Raw genomic sequence first — 14,545 nt, 5'->3', positions numbered from 1 at the left:
ATGTGATCAGCCTGTGTTTTAGTAAATAACATTTCTCAACTACTACACAGAATTTTCACGCTTTCTGAAACTATGGAAACTTTTACTTAAAAATTGTTGAACCTGACTCCTTTAAGGTCTAAATATTTTTAAGGTAAATAGAAATCAAGCTAAATTTATCTCTTTGGTAGCTGAAGGTCTATATTGGGAAGTGTGCTCTATAATAGGAAAACATCAGAAGAGGAAGGTGAGTTTAGAGAGTTTTATGGGGAAAAAAACCTCACTTTTAATATTTGTAGTTTCCATTTATATTTTCTTCACAGGAATTTGAAGCACTTAGAACTCGTTTTTGGGTGTGGCTCTTGATTATATTTGAGGACAATTTTTTTCTTCTGAGATGAAGAGTAGGGCATACCTTCAAAAAACCTGGAGTCATAAATAATAGCCACACATACACTTTATTTTTTTAAAGAGTTTATTTATTTATTTGATAGAGGAAGAGACAGCGAGAAAGGGAACACAAGGAAAGGGAGTGGGAGAGGGAGAAGCAGGCTCCCTGATGAGCAGGGAGCCCAGGGTGGGGCTGGATCCCTGGACCCTGGGATCCTGACCTGAGATGAAGGCAGAGGCTTAACGACTGAGCCACCCAGCTGCCCCCACACATAAACTTTAAGACAAACAAACAAACAAACAAACAAACAAAACAGTAAGCCCACCACCCTCCAACATGATAAAGCTGGTTCCGCCTGTGAAAATTGGGCACTAGCAGATTTTCAAAGAAGTTTAAGAACAAAAGATCAGTTCAAAAGCTTTGGCGTGGACTAATACGATGAAATGCCAGGTAGTGCCCGGTGGCAAGATTCAGACTGAAAGCCATGCAAATTTCTACAGGTGCTTAATATTTAAAACCACCGACTTGAGCGAACTATCAATACTACCGAACACGGGCTGATTTTCAGTTATATTTTGAAGACAATATATTCAAATAAATGCTACTGTATATTGAACTCAATTCTTCTTCCTTCCAACCCGAGGTAATAAATCAAGAAAAATATTTCAGTTCACTTATTGGAAACTATTTCAACTCCTACTCACCAACAGATTAGAACAGGTTAAACAGGTATTTTATAGAAGTATTAAAATGATAAAGCCAAATATCAATCAGTTTAACTGCCAAAACCATAATGTAGCTTCACATAAGGATTGGGGAAAGGCGTATTAGTCATGTCAGGAGATGGGGCAGCTTTGTGGGCATGACTCAGAAGGTATTACATGCCTACATCACCATGTACATACAGGTTGTATTTTAGAAGCAAATCTTTCCTTTGATGATCATTTATTTATGTAGCACATTTCCTTTCATAGGCTTTCAAGGAGGAGTTTCTGAAACAGGGATCGCATAATTTGCCTCTGGTGGAAATACACACTAGTTCGGCATCAGTATCTTGTCCTGCCTTCAGTATCTTGTCCCTGACCCACTGAAAGATCTCAGCTGAGTCATAAACCAGAGAAGTTTAATCCACCTCAGCGGTAATCAGACCCAAATCCCTCACTTTACAGATGACTCCGTGAGGACCAAAGAAGCTCAGGGAGTTGATTCAGGCCATGCAAAGTGCTGGTTAGCAGGAACAGGACTTGAACGCTGGGCTCCTGAGTCCCAAAATAGGTCTCCGTACCTTTTAGCCGTTGTCTCTAGACTTTTTTGCATGACTTCCACGTTACAAAGAATCGTTTTTAAAAGTACAGGATCAGGATAAACTTGCCAAAATTTATCTTGCCAGAGGAGACATTAAAAACACACCCATCAACCATCTATTATCACTGTTACTTAATAGAAGTAATGGCATTCTAACACACAAAAAGGGAGGATTCTAAATGAAATGAATTTGACTTTATGGAAATCTCACTTTGCTGGTTTTGGTGTAGGCCAGTCAACACTTCATCAGACATCAGTATTCACGCTAACTACTGTGTCCTCATTTGGAAGATTTCTGTCTCCAGTGCACACACAAGGAGAGAAGTTGCTCACGAGAAGAAGCTTAAACCTGAGGTGAAAATGATTGTAAAATTTTCTTCCCTTCCTTCTCTTTCTCCTTCTTCAACTTTGATGAGCTTATCTCAGTGATAGAACATTCCTCCATCTGAATGAGAACACCTTTTCTGCGTTAAGTGGTTTTGTGAAAAGAGAGGGTACACCCCGGCAGCCACTAGCCACATGTAGTTATTAAGTAATTCCAATGCGGCTCGTCCAAACTGAGATGTGCTGAAGAGGTAAAATAGATACCAGATTTTGTGCAAAACGGAACATAAAATACACATAAATTATGTTTCTATGGATTACTTGTTGAAATAATGAAAATTTGGATCTATCAGATGAAATGAAATGTATTATTAAAGTGAAACTTGCCTGCTTGTTTTTCCTTGTTAAATGTGGGTACAGGAAAATTTAAAATTACAGAGGCGGCTCCCATTCTGGCTCTCGTGCGGCTTCTGTTGGACAGCACTGGTTTGTATGGAACCATCTCTGTGGCCGAAGGACTCAGGTTCCTCACCTCCTCCGCCAGCTCTCCCCCATCGCTGTCCTCAGAGGTCACACATCGCTTAGTCTCATTTCTCACAGAATGACTGCAACCTAACAGCAGAATGCGCCTCCCAGATTGCGTGAGACGCTGGTTCAGGAGGCATGAGTCCTAGAACGATGATTCCTCCTCAGGGGATTATTTTAGGTAAGTGTAAATTCTGCCTCTTCTCTAAGACCTAAAGGGATAGAGTAGAGAGAAGTGCTAGGTTCTCTGAAATTCCAGGAGCATCTAAATAAATTCAGGTGCTTAGCCATATAGGCTTCTAAAGTAGATGCTCTCTACCCTGTGGAATACAAATAGGAAGTTGTACCACGATCCTGGAAGCCTTTATTACACTGTCCACATTAGTAAACAGAGCACACAGGCAGAAACATTCTGAAAAAGCAAATAGAAAAAGAATGTGAATCCAAAAACATTTGGAATGCTTCACAACATTCAATCTTTTTCTTCCATTTTCCTAAATTAAAGACATTGTCCGTGACAGCAAATTGAGGGATTTTCCCTGTAATTTGAGAGTGACCACAGAAACTGTTGTTTTCTCTGAATCTTGATAAACTCAACCTTTTTTCAATTAGTGGAACCTACTGATGTTAATGTATAACAGTAGATTACTATTTTCTCAACATATAATTCCATTGGGTGGTTGGGTCATAGGCTATAGTTTTATAGGTGGAATGGCTGGTCTGGGGCATTGCAGAATTGTTCAGCACAGTATTTGATAATAACCTTACCCTACCTTTCAGGTATACCACAGCTGAATACAAAGTGAGACTGTTTGAATGCATTGTTTAAAATGTCTCCGGTGACTCACCGGTCTATGGCCTCTGTCCAGTTAAACTGGTAGTCTCCAAGTTGGCAAGGCCATGTTTTTGTATTATTTTTCTGAAAGGCTTCACAGACATGGCTTTTGCCGTGAGTTTTACATAAGAGGGAAAAATGTCCAAGCCATCATCATTCCACACCTGGATTACTATAATAGCCTGTTCGTTGGCTTCTCTTCTATCATGTCACCAACTCAGTCCATCCTGTATATGGCTTCCAGATGAATTTTCTGATATGCATCTTTTTCATCATATCAAAACCTACAGCACACCATAACCAACAAGGACTAGCATGTCTGGTATAATCTCTGTCTGACACCGAATCTTTCATATAGAAACTCTTTAGCCATATCCAATCTTATTTCCTATAACTGGAACCTCTCCTTGTTTTAGTCTTTATGATCTTGAACATTCTACTTCCATGAGCCTGCATTTCCCACTACCAGATTTGCCATCATTGGCTATCCACGTTCTAGTAATTTTTCAAGGTCCTTCTTTCATGACTCTTCAGTCTCTCGAAGATCTCTTTATTCTCAAAATGAGCTTACTACTAAATTACATACATCCTTGACTTCTTCCCTCTTTGTTCCCCATCTGTTAGTCTTTCCTCCTCAATTGGATTGTAAATTCCTTGATATTGGACATCAAACCCAGCGAAGATCTAGACCCACATATAATGTCATGTTTAAGAATAAGGATGAATTTCCCATAAACTTGCTTTGAAAATTCCAGCCCTACAACTTATCTAATCTCTGTAAGATGCAGTTTTGTGGTCTGTAAAATAGTGATCACAGGACCTAATTCGTGGCTGCTGTTGGGTTCCACAGATGTCCAGAACAGGTTTCCTGTCTTTCTCTAAGAGAAGTTTTTGATACAGGAAGATGAAGGGAGTGTATGAGGGTACTAAACCAATAGTATGGCATAAAATGAGTGTACTATACACAGGGAAATGGATATAAAGACAAAAGTGAAGGGTGTGGATAACAAATGTGGATAATAAACTCATTTTGCATAGCGCTAGCTTTCTTTATACCTATTTCATTATATTTCTGTAGGCCACTGGCATTTAACTCTTTTATATGCCTCTTAGAAATGTAATATAGGGAGTGGTTATATTATGGAAATCACAAATATACTTGAAAAGGGTAAATTTTTAAAAGATGATTTCAATGTTTAAGTAGACACATGAGACTGGATAAAATTTTCAGTGGTGATACCTAGATTAAACAAGTGTTGTACATCTAACGATTTAGGCAGAATGAAGATGACATGATCCAAAAAGCAGTATGATACATCAATGAGCAACTCTAGTGACAAAGACACTGATGTCAAAGTTCTAGGAACATTTAGGAAAAGAAATTGCTTCATGGGATATTTGAATGGTGGAAGAGCAGCACTCCTAAATTAAGATTTTAAATAGCTTTGGTAATCTGGTCAACAAATAAATATTAGAAATAGCCAGTAACCAGTTCATCATCATCCTCAAATTATATTAATTCAAGTAGGTCAAAACACATTATTCTTTTTTTCCCCATGTTTCCTTTTTATCTTCTTATTGTGAAAATGGGGGAATCACCTTATAGTTTTGGTCACATATACTGGGGCAGGCACGGAAGCTGCTCCCTTCTCGGTGCTCTCCCAATGGTGAGTCAAGTCCATTGTATCATAACTATTTGTTTTCTTGCCTATCTTCCTCCTAGATTGTGAATGCCTTCAACAAAGGGTCAGCTCTTTGCCCTCTTTCTGTCCCAAACATCTATGCCAAAGCCCAGGTAGGATACTTTTTAACATAAAGGGAAAATAAATGAAATCTTAAAGAAATGGTTCATTAAAACTAGTACTGTAATATTTTGCTCAATGTTGTAAATAATTATACAATCTAAAATAAAATAAACCTAACTTATCATGATCATTTGCAGTACGTGCTCAGAATAGTTTGCTGAGTGAATAATGAATGCATGAGTGCATGAATGATATCCTTTCTAGATCCTCGATTATAAAACTTTACTTTTTTCATATTTTAACATTTCAGATACCAGGGTGTATCTTATAGTCTAATAAGATAGCATTGTCTCATAATTTTTTTTTTGAATGAGCTTTGGTAGTTTGTGTCTTCTTTTGTCTGTTTGTTTCAAGTTTTTATTTAGATTCTAGTTAGTTAACATATAGTGTAATATTGGTTTCAGGAGTAGAATTGAGTGATTCATCACTTACATAGAAACCCAGTGCTCATCAACTATTACTCAGCCATCAAAAAGAATGAAATCTTGCCATCTACAGTGATGTGGAGAGAGCTGGAGTGTACTGTTCTAGGTGAAACAAGTCGGTCAAAGACGTATACCATATGATTTCACTCATATGTGGCATTTAAGAAACAAAACAGAAGAACACAGGGGAAGGGGGGAAAAAGAGAAGGAGGCAAACCACAAGAGACTCTTAACTATAGAGAACAAACTGAAGGCTGGTGGAGTGGAAGTGGGCAGGGGATGGGCTAAATGGGTGATGGGCATTAAAGAGTGCACTCATTGTGATGAGCACTGTCTCGTTATTTAAGTGGCAAAAGCTATGACCTGTTCATCGCTTCCTATGGATAGACACAACAGTCTTGTTCAGTAGGTCTTACAAGCATTGATAGATGAGCTCCCTGAGGCATGGAGAGGATAAGTAACCTGTCTTAAGGTCACAACCAGCGCCCCATGTTCTACCTTTTGGATAAAAGATTGACTTTTGAGAGAGTAGTGAGGAAATGATGAGAGCTTTTATTTCAAGTTCTACAGGTTTTATGCTGTGGTTTAAAATGCATCCTGTAGAGTACTTATTAATCACAATAACTGAGTTTGTTACAATTCGACTATAGTCCCCGGTATACTTCACTGCTCCAAGTAAGATATTCAAGCCATTCATGTCACTTGGTAAAAATATGTACTTACAGGGACGCCTGGGTGGCTCACGTGGTTAAGCATCCACCTTTGGCTCAGGTCATGATCCCAGGGTCCTGGGATCGAGTCCTGCATTGGGCTCTTTGCTCAGCGGGGAGCCTGCTTCTCCCTCTGCCTGCTGCTTTCCCTGCTTGTGCTTTCTCTCTTGCTCTCTGACAAACAAATAAATAAAGTCTAAAAAAAATGTGCTTCTAAATTTTACCTTCATCAGGAAAGTTAAAAAAGACAAATCCCTGCCACGTCTTGGAGAGAAATACTAAGATAGACATTGCTTGCCTCCCAGATTTAACCGAGTTTTCAAAACAAATCCATTGCTGTGAATTCAAACATTAAAGTCAGTACAGCATTCCTCATCCATGCTATTAACCATAAAAGCCTCAATCAGGTGCCCTTTTCCCCCCATAGAACAGAAACAACAGCAATACACATTAAGTGTATACTTTCAGGCATCTTACTTGGTTTGAAGGGGATGCCAGACTATTCCGTGTTAAAGAAGTGTTAGAATCTCTTTAGAATGCTGTCTGTACATCCATGTACGTAGGTATAGGTGAGCATTTACACACACAAGCACGCACGTATTTTTTTCATTCAGTAAACAGTCACTGACAACCACTACTACAAACCAGGCACTAGGGAGATCTACATACATTCAGGATGAAATAAAACAGCCTGTTGTCTTATGGAGAAAAAATATAAATACATTTAAACACATGTAAATTATAGGGAAAAGAAATTTTAAAAAAGATAGAAAAAGAAATGCATGATAAACATGAGATGCGAGAAACCTGCCCTGTCCTGATATAATTATAAGATCTTGAAAATGTTTCCCTGTTGAATTTTTTTTTTTTAAGATTTTATTTATTCGACAGACGGAGATCACAAGTAGGCAGAGAAGCAGGCAGAAAGAGGAGGAAGCAGGCTCCCCACTGAGCAGAGAGCCTGACGACGCGGGGCTCAGTTCTAGGACCCCGGGATCACTCCCGAGCCGAAGGCAGAGGCCTTAACCCACTGAGCCACTCAGGCACCCCTGCCTGTTGAATTAAACTAAATTCGTGTACGATGACTGATTGTGTTCAGTAGAAGCAAAGCAAAAGAAAGCAAGTTGGGGTGGGGGGGGGCACATAGTGTGCAATTAAAGAGGCAGGAAACACTTAAAACTTCCATCAAGGTGATCATAACACAATCCCAGAGAGGAAAGACATTGTTTAATTTAATATACAGAAATATGATGGGATAGCTTGGGAGATTGACACCATGATCAGAAAAGGCAAGAAGCATCACTGACTGCTGTCTAGGGAGGAAAACTCTGTTGGTTAAGAGGACGTGAGGATTACAGTTTCCCTGCCGAGGGTATCTCCATAGTATAGAGTGAGAAAAATTATGGCTGCCTTAGCTAACGTTCATGTAACTCTCTTAGTTCAGCAGTCATCTGAACACTGGCTTGCTCTGAAGCAGTGGTTCTCAGTGGGTGCTGTTTGTCTCCCAAGAGACATGCGACACTGGTTGGAGATAGTTTTGGTTGTCTCAGCTGAAGCAAGGGGACTGTTATGGCTTCTGGTAGGAAGAAGTCAGAAATGCTGCTAAATACCCCACAATGCAGAGGCCAGCTCCCATAACAAAAATTGATCTGGTCCAAAATGTCAATAATGTAGAAGTTGAGAAATCCTGCTATATTGCAAGAATTACTCTCAGTGACAACAGAATGAAAGAGAGAGAGAGACTGAGAATATGCTATACTTTCAAGATACAACTGATCCTGAAGGGGGTTCTCTAGGACCTGTGAAGGTTCCCTGTCTGACAGTAACAAGAAGCCAAGAACCCCAGTCCTATAAGTTCAAGAAACTAGATTCTGCCAACAAGAATGAGTTCGGAAGTAAAATTTCATCCAGAGCCTACAGAAAAGAACTCAGCTTGACTGGACATCTGATTTCAGTCTCCTGATGCTCTGAGCAGAGAGTCCAGCTCTGGACTCATACCATATTTCTGACCCACGAAAATAAGACCTAGTAAATGGGCATTGTTTTTGAGCCACTAAGTTTGAGGTAACTTGTTGCACATTCGTAGAAAACTAACACAAGAAATTAAGGACTAATATAGTAGACTGCTGCATTCAAGCACACCTAGTCAGACTACAAGCTCCCCTTGGCAGGAGTCAAGCTTGCCATGTTCATTATTCTATTCCTCAGCATCCATGTAGTGTCAGGAACATAGCAGTCTTCAATAAATATTTGTAGACTCGCTCATTTTCCTTGGCTTCATATATTTTTTTCATTGTCAAGGAACATGTTGGAATTTTTTGTACACAAACATAAGTATATTTACACAATCTGTGAACTTGTTTAATGTGAACCTAAATCAAAGAACTGAACCCATGTTGACTGTGCCTATAAATACAGGTTTCTCATCAGGCAAGGTAGGTTCAAAACCATGGAAAGAGCGAATTAACCATGGCAAAAGTCACTCTCGAGGGGAACTGATCAGGTAATCAGGTGGCCTTCAACACATAAGATAATATTTCTGGGTGAATATGATGATTAATGTTATGTATCAACGGGGGGGGGCATGGTGCCCAATTATTTGGTCAAACATTATTCCGAATGTTTTCTGAGAGTGCTTTTGGATGAGATTTACATTTAAATAGGTGACCTTTGAGTAAAGCAGATTGCCCTCCCTAATGTGGGTGCATCTCATTTCATCAGTTGAAGTCCAGCATAGAACAGAGTTCATCTATTTAAAGCCTTAATGAAGTGCATTAGATCGCATAACTATTATGAACTTCTGAGGGTTCTATTATTTAAGCCTTAAAAAAGATACTTGATAAAAAATATATAATCCTTTCCCAAATGCAAACTTTAGTTTCCCTCATAGGAAATGTTAGCATATGCTAATCTACCATTGTAAAACTTTACTGCAAATATAAAATATGCAGCACCATTGTATGTGATTTGCAAGTGACTTCTCAGTCAGGCTCACTGGAAAAAGTAGGATCTGAAAAGTTGAATCGAAAGGGAAAGAAGCCCAGAAAGCAGAAGAGAAATATTTCTCTTTTTTCAGTGTATCATAAAGGGAAACAAGTGATTGATAAAATGAACTTGGCTGTGACAAGCATTGTCTAGTGTTGAAAGTTGGCAAGAACTGAGGCGGTTTAAGATGGACAGACAGTATGAGTTTTGGCATTCGGTCACCATCGGTGGAATGAGGGTACTTAACACTTTCCTTTGAAGAAAGAGATGGGAAAATCCCAATTCTGTAACGTTTAATAAAATGAATATAAACGAATGATGTTGTTTTTATCTTATTATCCTGGGAAGAATATCTGAGAACAGGACACAGACAATAGGACCTAACAACTGATTCCTTAAGTGTAAGTGTTGAATATCTGGATCGAATATAAGAAAATAATAATAGTAATAAAAACAACAACATCTCATAGTTGCTGTGGACTTACTATGTGCCAGGCATTGCTCTATGCACTTTAGGGGTGATTACATAGTTATTCCTCACAAATAATCCTGTGAAGTAGATACTATTTTTATATCCATTTTACAGAATAGGCAATTAAGACACAGAGAAGTCAAGTGACCTGTTCAAATCCAGTATGGGCGGGGATTGGAACCAGGGTTTAATCCAGGTGATCTAGCTTCTGAGTGCATGCTCTTAATCACTGGTACTAAGTCTCTTAAAATGAAAGTTATTTACTACAAGCCAGAAAAAAATTCACCAATATATTTTAAAACAGCAATAGCTCTGCTGAAAAACATGGACTGATCAATGGGATATTAGGTTAAACTATATGAAATGTCCCATTTGTAGGTCACAAATGATCAAGTAGCAATAACCTATATGGTTCACTGTGCACCAAACTCGTTGTTATTAACCTCATCAGTGCAAAATTTCATTGATCTATTTATATGCTACTTTTATTATTTAATTGTAATTAATGATTTAGAAAGGCATCACATTTTTTTCATGGTCTTCACCTTATTAATCTAATTTTTTTAAAAAAGTAAGATCTTAAATTTTTGGTTCACAACCTTTCAGAAAATTAATATCAAGTAGTAAGGGAAAATTAATAGTATCTATTGTCATCTTGAACTTCGAAATCATTAAAATTTTACTTTAAATAAGTATTTATCTCTTTTACCAAGGAAATAATGAGGATCTATTAAAATTACTAATTTAATAAATTAGTTTATTCTTAATTAATTCTGCTTTAGCAGACCATCAAATTCAGAATGAAGTGCAGAAGTAGCACCTTTACAAGAGAATCTTTCTTGGAAAGGTATCAGAAACATTTTTTTTTTAGCAGCAAATATAATGAACCCTCAGTGGATATAATCACCCATCACATAAAACTCAAACTTTGGGACTTTGTCACACAGTGGATACTGCACTGGACTTCTAAACTGAAACTTCAGGGTACTTCTCTCTCTCTCTTTTTTTTTTTTTCTATAAATCTGTTACCTTTCTTCTTCACTCTCCCCAATCTGGAATGGGCCCTTCAATTTTTTTTTTTTTTTTTTAAATGCTTGGAGTTATTTCTTCACCTTGGTGCCTGTCAAATTCTATTTTATGTCAAATTCTATCCCATATGTGTCTATTTCATCAACCATTTCCTAATACCTGTTTTTGATAAACGAAATCTCTTGAGTTCCTATAGTATTTTGTTTGCACAACTGTGTGGTCATCACATTTCCCTTCTTACTTATTTGTGTTCATGTTTTCCCCCATGGCAATTCCTTTCCCTATACCTCAGTCCCATTGATTTCAACCCTTAAATATGTAACTCATCTCTCCTTTCTCCTGTGGTCTTGCATTTAGAATCATTACACTAGGTTTAAACTGATGTCTTGGTCTATCCTCCATCTATCAGTTAGGATGCTTTCATCTATGGTAGCAGAACACCTCACTTGACCCAGTTTAAACACTGAGGATATTTAACACCTCCCAGAAGCAGAATTCTAGGGATAGAATGAGTGTCAGGGTAGAAGCTTCCTCAGGGCTGATTGCTATTGTTGTGAATCTAGTTTCTTTCCAGTCTGGAGATTTAGTGATTCAGCTTTGCTTTCATGCCTGTTTCCTTCACATTTGCTAGATAGCTGCCCCAGGTCCAGGTGTCACATCCAGACTCAAAAATGCTCAGAGTACCAAAAAAAAAAGGGGGGGGGTGTGTGCACAGGACAAAACCAAACCAAACCAAACCAAACCAATTTTTTTTCCCTTTGTCTCTTTCTTAGGAGTAAGAAAACTTTGCTGAGAAGACTTCTGGAGGACCAGTGTTACCTTACAGGCTTTTCATTTCATTCTAAATTCAATGGAAAGGGTTGTATTAAGGAACGAATTATGGAGAGCCAGTCGCTGAGTTAGGAGTAGGAGACAGGCAGTGGAGATGGATTTAAGCAGATGAATTATATCCCACGCGTAGAAACAACAGGTAGTGATGATTGTTTGTAGGGGGTTAGGAAAGGGAGGCTTTAGAGCAGACCTCTGGCATGAACATCTTGGGGGAATAGAGGTATCATTTACTGAGAAGGTTAATGTCAGAGAAAGAGCTTTTGGGGAAAAGGAATGTTGAAGGCCAAGGAGTTGGTTTTTTAACATGTTACATTAGAAATATGCAAGTAGATACTTCAAGTAGGCTGCCATTTATACGGGTCTGAAGTTTCAAAGAGAAGTGCAGCCTAGAAATGGGAATATGGGAGTTGTACTCTTAGGGATGGTATTCAAGGACATGAGAGTTGAGGACACAACCTAGGAAGCACCTAAGAGTGAGAATTAAGAGGACACAAGGCTGAGCCCCATGCAACACCAAACAGAGAAGAAGGAGTTGACAAATGAAAGTGAAAAGGAGCATCCAGGGAGGTAGGGGAAAAATCAGGGGTGTATCATGTCAGGAATGCCAAGAGGAGAGAGTGCCTCAGAGAAGAATTGCTCAGTAGAAGAAAGGAAGGAAGAAGGGAATGAAGGAGGGAAGGAAGGAAGGGAGAAAGGAATGAAGGGAGGGAGGGAGGGAGGAAGAAAGAAGAGCTCACTCATGGAACTATGCATAGCTAAAAGGACAGAGATCTCCACTACAATGTCTTCAGACTGTCTTCTTTTCTGCCCAACTTGGCATTACCTGAAGCTGTAAAATATTTAGAAACTGATCATTAAATGGGTTTTGAAAGCTCTTTTGTGCCGGTCTGTCTGCTTGCCTTTTATCTGATCTCTGCACCCAGTTCTGTGTTGGAACATGCACTAGTTGGAATGTCCATTATTATCACAAATAATGAATTAGATGACTCATGAAGCCTGTGTCTTCAAAGTCAGACTTCCAGAAGAAAAATAAAAATTTCCATCATCTGAATGTCTGACATTATATGGACAATGCTCAGACCCAAGGAATGAGCAGCTAATGACAGGACTTCAAGCACTAGGCACTGAGTAAGGGAGGATATTTTAAAGTAAGGTATGAAATCATCTCACATAGACAACTGCTTGTACTCTTTCTGGCTTCAATAAATATGGAGTTAAAATGAGGTTGATATAACTTATTTTTTCCCTTAAAAGTAGATTATGATTTTGGAATTTCAAAGAATGTGTCAACTCTACCAATGATGATGAAACTGAAATAGTTTCATGGGATAAATTTGATAACTTTAACTTATCAGTCCTTTAATACCATTGGTACACTTTCCTCCTCATTGTCCACCTTCTCTACACCCACTATCCTCAACAGGGAGAGGTCAAGTTCCAGGTATTTTACCCCAAGCCCAAGGAAGAGGAGTGACTATACAGACTGACCAACAATGCCAAAGGGAGGGAGCTTTTGCAGTATCTAAAGTTGAAATATACAGAGTGTGGTATTTCTTTGGATTAGAACAAAGTACATTTGGATTAGAACAAAGTACGTATTAAGACAATGGCTTCCGTGTCAGAATGAACTGGAGCTCAAATCTCAGTTCCAATACCTCCTTGATGAATGGACTTTGATAATACTTAACCACTTGAGCCTCATTTTCCTCAGCTGTAAAATGGTAAAGATAATGTTATCAGTGATTACTTGAATATCTGTGAATTACTGTGAATATTGAATGTGTTGATGCATGTAAAGCAAAAGCAGTTAGCCTTAAATGAATGTTATTATAATTGCAGCTATCATTGTTGTGAACAGGTTTGTTATTCCCAATTCTAGAAAGAGTGGTGGGGGACCCTAAGCTGCTCACCTATGACAGTCTCCAGCATTACTCTTTCTCTCTGAATGTGTTTGCTTCTGAAGCTGGGAAGGTGGTTTGGGCTCAGTGCTGTTTCCTGCAGGAGAAATCTGACTACGGGTTAGATCTCTTTCCTGGGTATTGGCTTTGGGGAAAGAGTGCTGTTTAGCTGGCTTTGACTCTACCTGTATCAGCCTATCTAGTCAAAACAAAAGGAATTCTAATAATCCAACCAAGATCACCGAATTTCTACAAGGGGCGTTGGGGACCAAACTCCCGCTAGTAAGGAGGTGTTTCCTGGCTTCCGTATTACTTGCACAAGAGAGAGGTGTGGTGACTTACAAAGGAAAGTATTCAAAATGCTTACTAGTTTTTGTCTTCCCTCTCTATATACGAATAATCATCACTCCCTTTCCTAACAAAATATGCAAGTGTGATTTTCCATTTATCTACCAGACAGGTCACCAAAGTTATTTGATCATCAAAGTTAAATATGGGATATATACGTTTCAAGTTCACTAATAAGACCACATAACCAGCATGGTAGAATCAGTTAATGGAAAGTCCACTGACAAGAAAATTTGATTCACTTAATTTTTCTGCCTAAAAATTTCATTTTGGATATCCAATTTTTCCAAACTTTTCAAAGCCTGGCATCCCTGGCAAGCAAAAGATTTCCTGAGTGATTTTACACGCACTTGATCATTTGAGACTTACAATAAGCCTGTGAAGTAGTAGGTGTTATTTTCTATTCCTACTTTACTGATGAAGCTGAGGGTTCAAAAGTTTAATGGATCTTCTAAGAAAACAGATACCATAAATGATGAAAGTGTCACTCCGAACCTGTATGATCTTGCTCTAGGTCAAAGTGCTTTCTCCACCAGACTTTTAGGTCTTTGTCTCATAGGAATAGGGAGCCATCATACTCAGAAAACAGATTTAAACTCCTTCTTATGGCTTAAAGGGCCCTATGTGACCTGTCTGACCAGGCTTTCTGGCCTCAACACTTAGTCCAAGGCCTCTCTGTGTTA

Source organism: Martes martes (assembly GCF_963455335.1).
Source record: "Martes martes genome assembly, chromosome: 4".
NCBI classification, from domain to species: Eukaryota; Metazoa; Chordata; class Mammalia; order Carnivora; family Mustelidae; genus Martes; species Martes martes.
Note: the sequence above shows the minus strand (reverse complement) of the source record.